Below are 8404 nucleotides of genomic sequence, written 5' to 3'. Positions count from 1 at the left end.
GAGACTAGCAACCTCATATTGTCTGCAAGAAGACCAAAAAACTTAGATTGATTGTAGCAGCTTCATAGCCAATATAGAACTTTGTTGGGGTAGTGTTTTGACAAATCCATGTGGTAACAATCTTTATGACACTAGAAATGGTTAGGCCATTTTCGATACTTTTTACCAATCTATGTGACACCAGAAATGCGTAGTACCTTTTCGATACTTTGTGGCTGGTACTCTTAAAATTCCTTGCTTTCTAAAGTACAACTATGAAGTTCATCGACTAGCAGAGCTTGATGCTACAAAACATGTTGAAGAGGCAGCATTTCAAATGAAATAAATTGGTTGGATGGTATTGGCTGAAGTGGATATGTTCAATGGATCTGGTGGCATATTCACTCAGGATGGCAGTTCAAGTTGAGGGAGGAGCAGTTCATTTGAACAGAAGGGTCTCCTGTCAAAAATAAATTTCATTTCGTGCTGGTAATTCTGAAGTTTTCCACTCAACTGTTAATCCAAGATCTTTTACTTACAGATGCACCAGAGATAATTAACCATGGAACTTAAAAGCACATAAAGAATACAAAAATAACGAGAAGAGCTTCAAACCATGACACAATGATTTTATTATGGAGTTCGTCCAATTTGGTCTGCGTCTTCGAGCCTTGCTCAATAGTTGGGAGGCCTTAATTCATTAAATGGCAAGGAAAGAAAGAAGTACAAGAATATTTTTATATACAACATCCTTATACCTCCAATTTGGAAGATGGACGAAGAATGGAGAGCCTAGCTTTAGAAACAGATAGTACCACTAAACTCCTAGCAAAGAATCATGCAAAAACGCTTATCCAAACGGATAATCGGGCCTTCTGCAACTTCTCAGAACGTCCTTGCTACTAAGGTGAGGTGCCAGCCTCTTGCGAGGGTCAAGGTCTACTGCATAATATATTCTGAATTAGTAGGCCAATCGTCTCTACATTTCTTCGACATGGATGTTCCTTTATATAAGCTAGCAAAAAAATCCATTAATACCCAAGAAATTCCAAACAAACGTCGAAGTTTAGCAAGTGGGCATTTCCAACAGAGGTTCTCGAGGTCCTAAATAGTGTGTGTAAACAACTATTACAAACATAGAAAAAACCTCCATCGAATAGTCCAAACATACTATTCATTTTAAACCACAAATCTACGGACAATACAAAGAATCTGTGCTTCCCTGAACCCGGCGGCATTTGCAGAGAATCAATTTTTTTTTTAATCAGCGAACAAAGATGTGCTTCTTACATTAAGAAATGAACACAAGGTAATAAAGGCAGATCCATCGACAATTATAAACTGTAGTATAATAAATATCGCATCCAGTATCCATCGCAAATCACAATCGGCGGATAAACCAAATCCCATACATGAGGTGCTCTGCATACCCACCAGAATTATTAACATAATGTATAAAATATCGTGTCTGGAAGCCCCATCGCAAATCGCAATTGGTGGGGTGTTACTCTATGAAACTTCTCCCGCTGTGATCTGCGATTGCGATTCATCACATTGCAACCTGACTTGCTCCGGGGTATGATTCCCTAATCTTTTGCGATGTACAATTGTGATATCGCAAATCACAACCCAACTTTGTGATTGTGATATATCACATCGTAACTTGGATTTCTCCAAGGGACGATTCTTTCACCTTCTCCTTTTGCAATGGGCGATTGTGATTTGATCACATCACCACCTTGGGACGGTTTTCCTTAAGCCCCGACATCTGACTTCTCCGATATGCGATATGCGGGACCAATGGAAACCTACCACTTGGTGCTTCCCCATTCGATGAAGAGTCTTGCCACATTATCTTCTCCTGCCACATGCCCATGTCAAACCTGATCTTTGACTTGCTCTAACTTCTTCAAATGAACTCAGATTTGAGTGTCATTCACATGTAGGAATCGGGATGACGAGCACTTTGATCCAATGCTAAGTTTATCCAGATTCTGCCACTTTTAGTTTTGAGCCTTCTTACCATGCCACTAGTACTTTCTAAAGATCCACCTAGACCAATCCTCCCCACTAAGAGATTTTGGACCGCCAAAAGCCTTCTCAATCAATTATAAAGTGAGGAAATTTCTCCATCACCTTTTTCTTCATCCATCGAGCTTTACCTGGATGCATTCCTTTTGAATCCAACACGAATGTATCAATCACATTGTTTGTGTCCTCACCAAACCACACTTTCAACCACCTACACAAAAAGCTAGTACATCCTTTGCAATCATATACAAACCATACATGACTTAAACAACCCCTCACTTGCCAAGCATTTACAACACACACTCTTTGGTAAAGGATTACATAATAAAAACCAATACCTCAACTATTCATAAGAAAAGGCCACAAACATCATCGTTGTGTTTTCAAGTGATGGTAAACACATCATCACTTTTACATTTACTTGCAACTCATGATTTACAAATCGTTGCCATAACAACTACTATATCTAAAAAAACCATATTTTACTTAATAAAGAAGACCACCATAAATGTGGTGTATTCGTTTGTTGATCATTTTAACCCGTTGGCTTTTTTATCGATACCTTCTTGGCACAGAACATATTATGTGTGGCTCTCTCTTGTCCCACCTCATTGCAGTGGCTTCCACGGTTCTTTCTCCTCCAAACTTTCTAAATCATCTTGGAGCGCTTTCCCCTGATGTGCCTCTGATAACAGTTTATGGATCCTTCACTATCAGTGGAATGTAGTGAGCTATCGTTATCATTTGTCGTCGGTAGGTTGCTAGATATTTTGGAGCATTCCCCAACTTCCTTCCTAACATACCAAGTCTTGCATGACAAGGAAATTCCTCCACTTTGATGGGGTTTACGATGCCATGGCCATTAATGTCGAGGCCCTTCCCATGATACCCCATTTTCTTCAACAATTTGGATCTGATACCTATAGTATGTTTTTCAAAAATAGCGAAATCATCATCACGAAAGGTACATGAAGCTGAAGAGTCACTTTTTACATCAAGGTAGTTATGCTACAACTTTTCCAAGGGTTCGTCCTTGGCTTGAAACTCGCGTAGCAACCTTTGTTTCTCCCTTTCGACTTCTTGTTGGAGTCTCCTTATCTCAGTATTCTCTACTTGAATGCTTTGGTTGATCTCCTCAAGTTCCTGGAGCCATGCCGCATTGGGTGTCCTTTTCACCTTTGGTAAAATATCTATTGAGACCTTTGTTTCATCGCCCGAGTCGGAACCCAGAACGATGGGTGCATCTACTCTGATCCCAAGAGCTGCAATCTTCCTTTCGTCACTAGAGTCTGACCCTAGGTCAATTGGTCTACCTTGGGTAAATCGTGAAGTTGTGACCTTCCCGTCTTCCTTTGATTCAGACGCGTGATCCTGTTGTAGGGTGGAAGTTTTCTTTTGCCTCTCCCTTCTTTCATTCCTCTTAGGCCTCAGCTCAGGGTGCAGTTTCCAGCAATTCTCTTTGTCGTGTCCCTCTTTCTCACAATGTCTACAAGAGGGCTTTGCTCCTCTTCTCTTGGTTGTTGCGCCTCTTTTTTCGTGGTCATTTTGTTCATGTGCCCCCCTTATCTCAAGATGCATGGCCATCACACTGGCCTCAGCGATAGTGGCATGATCGAACAATAATAATGAATGTTGTATGTAACTATATAAGGAACCGATATACTTAGTTACAATCTCTGGCGAATCTACTAGAATGCTCAAATTCAATGCTTGTTTCCTAAATTATTCGGTGAAGTTTTTCACATTTTGAACCTTGCTTTGCCTTAGGTGTTTCCATTCCATTAATGTTTTTTGTTTATATCCCAGAGGGTAAAACAAATTCTTCAATGCAGAAACAAAATTTGACCATGAGGAAAAAAGGTTACCCATTTTTTTGTCTACTATCCCACCAAACGAGAGTGGTGCCACTCAGTCGAATGGATGCCAACTAGATCTTTGCCTCATCTTGTTCGATCTATTGGATTCGGCAATAGACCTCAATCTTCCTAATCCAATTTTTGAGATTTTCTGCATTACACTCTCTAGCATACATAGGCAAGTCAAACTTTACATATAGTTTAAGGAAAGGTTTCTTAGATGTATGTCTAGAGTCGCGATTGGAGTGATGAGAAATATCACTTGAAGAAGGAGAGAGAGGGGGATCTTCTCCACCATCAACTTGATCTACCGATCCACGATCATTTGCATCTCTTCTTCTCATGTTGGAGGGCCTTCTCATACTCTCAAAATAGTTTGTCCACTTTCTCGGCCATATTGTAGAATACCTTGCGGAAATTATGTTCTTCTTCCCAACGAGCCTCTTCATTTGCCATGTTTCTTCTTCATTGTGTACATCATGCTTCTGGTTCAAAGGACTTAAGCATTCCTTCACCTTTTTGCATTTTGTTTCGGGTTAGCATATACTCATGCAATTCGCATTAACAAAGAACTACTCTCACACCAAACTTGATCCAAGATCTTTTACTTACAAATGCATTAGAATTACATATAATAGAGCTAATTAACCATGGAACTTAAAAGCACATAAATAATATGGAAATAACCATAATAACATGAAACCATGAAACAATTATTTTATTACGAAGTTCGTCCAATTTGTTCTACATCTTCGGGCCCTGATCAATAGTGGTGAGGCCTTCATTCATTAAATGGCATGGAAAGAGAGAACTACAAGCATATTTTTACATAAAACACCCTCATAGCTCCTGCTAGACTCCGTCTTGTCAGTCAATGAGAGATTGATTCTTCTTCAGCAAGCTTGTATCTGGTCAAGTGTGATATAACACTTTTCCAGAACAGAGCATTGGCTAGGTGAAAAGCAAAGTAAGGCAAGGAAATTTTTGCAGTGGCATATGTCTGTTCCTAGTTCTGATGTGTGTCCTTTGGGCTCCTATGTTGATGTACAGTAGTGGCAATCCAACTAACATTGCAAATCCAATTAAAGATGTAAGCACCAGATTGATATCAAAACAGGAGGCGGTAGATTGACACTCTACCAAAACAGTCTTTGTCGTTGTCTTTCTTGGGAGGATATCTTAGCAGCAGGGAATAACCTGGATCCTGATGGTTATCTGAAAACATATAACTCCGAAGATATTAAATTGATTTGTTGTCAAGCTGATGCAAAGACATATTGGTCGGTTCCACCTTCAACGGTTAAGAGTCTCATGAAATTTGTCTATGAGGAATTTGAGTTCACAAGGGAAAAACCAAAAGGAAAGGAGGTTGTAAAATACAATCCAACTAAATCACTTAACTCTTCAGGCTTACTAGATGTTTTGAATGGGACAAGTAATGCAGTCAACGTGTTTGACATTTATCCAAGATATCTCTGTGTAACTGGCTCCGGAGAAGTGCACATGCTGGAGCAAACAGAAGACATGGTAAGTGGGGATCTGATTATGAATCAGGGTGCTCAACCCATAGAAAGGAACGTATTTCATTTATGTTATTTTAGCCACACAACTAGCAGTTGTGTTAGTTGTTGGTGTTGCGATACAGGTCAATGAAAGAAACCATTTACCACTTCGAGAATCTTCTTGGAGAAATATAATTTTATCAATTTTATGTTTTGGAAATGTTTCTCAATTCCAGAATATTTCCTTCTTCTTGCTTTCCCTTCAGTTGTTGGTGGGTGCCAGTCACCCATCTTGGGTCTCTTTACCGTTGTTTATGTGTAGCTGCATTGGTCTGCTTCATTGGTGTTTGAAAAGTAATATGTTTGATCTATCTCGGTGTTGGAGACTGATCCTGTCATACACCGCATTAACATATGCATTCAACGCAACTTTTAATGTGTGGAGGAAGGAGAGTAAAAAAGGATACTAAAATTTGGGACGCAATTGGGCTTTTCCATTACTCTATTCCAGGGCTATTCATTTTTGCCCAGTTTTTTCTTGGTACTCTTGTGGCAGTGGTTATCTATGTGAGTAATTGCATTTGGAGCCTGAAAAATGACAACTTGAGATCATGCAAAGATGAACATAAGATGGAAGGGCAACAGAAAGAAAAAAGGTTTTGATTTTTGTTGTAGTTGCATGGTGTTTCCGCAAGAGCTCACGTTCAATTTCTTTGTTGCTTATATTCCTTTTGGGAGTGAAACCTGGGCTACTCCATGCCTTTTATATGGTGCTTTTCTTGATATATTTGATGAGGTCAACAGTGGGCGGACCAACATGGAAGCTTCTAGTTCTCCTTTGTGAATTACATTTTTCATTTCTGTACCTACTCCAGCTAGATCTATTTTCGGAGGTTCTGGACAGCAAAGGGGATTCAATAAGGTCAATTCTCCTTCACTGCGGTGTATCAAATCATGCAAGTCTTTGGGATTTTCTAAGCATTGCAGTATTATTATGCTTTTCTGCAGTTCAAAATCATGGCATAGAAGCACTCCTTTCATTTTCTGCAATTCTGAAGTGTAGCCCGCAATCATCATTTGGTTTTGGCTTCATGAAAGATGGGTTCAACAAATCTGTACTGTGGACAATATGTTCATCCCAGAATTTGACAGATAGTGATCCACACCACACTCAGCAAGAGAACTGGATAAACAAAATATCTTTTAACCATAGGCCAAATGTTTCAAGCAACATATCGCTCCTGTGGGACCTACATTGCATGTTTGACCATACTTGTCACAGTATACGTGGTCAATCCTAATTACATAGCATTTGGCTACCTCATCTTTCTTTTGGTTTGGATCATAGGCCGACAACTGCTGGAAAGACAAGGAAGCGTTTGTGGCTACCTTTACTGATTTATGCCATGCTGGTATTTATCTTCACCTATGTTTTGAGCAGCTTTCCAAGTTTGCAGATGTGGCTCTCTAGAAGGATATTGCTTTATCCATATACAGGGTGGAATCTCTTGCAATTTTGATTGTAATGCAGTTGTATAGATATGAAAGATGATCATCTCGTCGACTTCCCAGTTTTTCATACATATGACCGAAATGGCCTATTAGTTCGTCTGGGATCAGGATCAGGAGAACATTTGTCCTCCTCACTAAAACGTACATCCAAGAGCTTTTGAAGGTGAATATGCAGAGTGCAAATGTACCCAAATGGGCCGCAGAAAAGAAAATAAAACGTAGAGAAATGGTTTCTCCTGAAAGCACGATATAGTTTTGTGCGGAGTATTCAAAGTGCTGACAATGAACATCTTTGCAATATAAATAATAAGGAAGAGGTGCATGAGTGTCAGTGGACAGGTGATGGAGACCCTGCGGTTGCTTTTGTGCATTATCGATTCATTGTTGAGGAAGAAATTCCTGTAGTCTATGTTTATAAACTTCAGTTACAGAAATGTGTGCAAGGAAGAGGGCTTGGAAAATTTTTGATGCTTATCACACGCAAGAACCAGATGAAGGCAGTGGTGCTTACTGTTCAGAAAAGAAATATATCTGCAATGAATTTCTACACTAGCAAACTAAGATACATAATTTCCAGCATATCACCATCACGAGTAGATCCACTGATCGGAGCAGAGAAGAATTTGGCGCACATCCTTGACACCTGGCCCTTCACTTCAGCCAAAAATAAACAAAGACATCTGTTACCAGAAGAATAGGATTCGTATTCTTATCTATGACCTCAGTTAGTCACACAATGGGGTCTGCGCTCCAATTTTTAGTCTTTTTGGTTAGAGAATTTCGAGGAGAAAGTTGTTCTTTGTTCTATTTATGTAACTTTAGGTGAAAGAGCGCCCAGGTTTTTGGGTTGATCTATTTTCTCCTACAACAGTCTTATTTAATGTATTAAAAATCATTTGTAAAAGTAAGAGAGTGGGAGAGAGAGAGTTCTGAGAGCTGGTGGAGAACAGAGAGCTTTTATTGTACAGTCTTTGACAGAGATTTTAATGAAAAATACAGCTCTGACCCCTGAGATTCCTGTGGTATGACAATTTAGCATAAGTTTTCCTTCTGTTTCATATGTAACCTGTTATGTTTTCATTTCGCTTCATGATCATTTCCAATTGAACAAATGAAGTGTTTAGGTAGAATTCATAATATTTTATGCTCTGCCTATAAGTTTGTTCATATTTAATGTTTTCTTCTGTTTGACAAGGATTCATCCTCTATGCCCTTGTCAGCTCCTCAGCAGTCTTGCCATTCCATTTAATCTCAATTTGATGTTAAATTTCTTGCCTACCTTGCCTCAGGGGATAATCTGTGTTCTTGATTACATTTCTCTGCTCAAGCTGTTACTTTTCCCATGCAGCCCAGAAAAACCCCATCATTTTATTAAAAACCCCTTTTATTCAATTTACTAGCCTAAAATCAATTTCTTTTAAAGTCATCTCAGCCCCTTTTAGAAAACTTTTTGCTGAGATAGACCGGAGAGAGCCCTCTCCTGTCCTCGTAGGGATAGCTACGAGGCTAAGTGGTTTGATGTTA

General features: G+C 39.4%; 1 pseudogene; it reads left to right on the top strand.

Moving 5' to 3' along the window:
• The first annotated feature begins 6909 nt into the window (after positions 1-6909).
• On the top strand, positions 6910-7578 carry LOC149256666 (uncharacterized; annotated as a pseudogene).
• The last annotated feature ends 826 nt before the right edge of the window (positions 7579-8404 follow it).

This window comes from Pinus tabuliformis, chromosome 7, assembly GCF_031772625.1.
Source record: "Pinus tabuliformis cultivar Carrire ecotype Pingquan chromosome 7, CPIR1, whole genome shotgun sequence".
Classification (NCBI taxonomy): domain Eukaryota; kingdom Viridiplantae; phylum Streptophyta; class Pinopsida; order Pinales; family Pinaceae; genus Pinus; species Pinus tabuliformis.
Note: the sequence above shows the minus strand (reverse complement) of the source record. Positions and strands in the feature narration are given on the sequence as shown.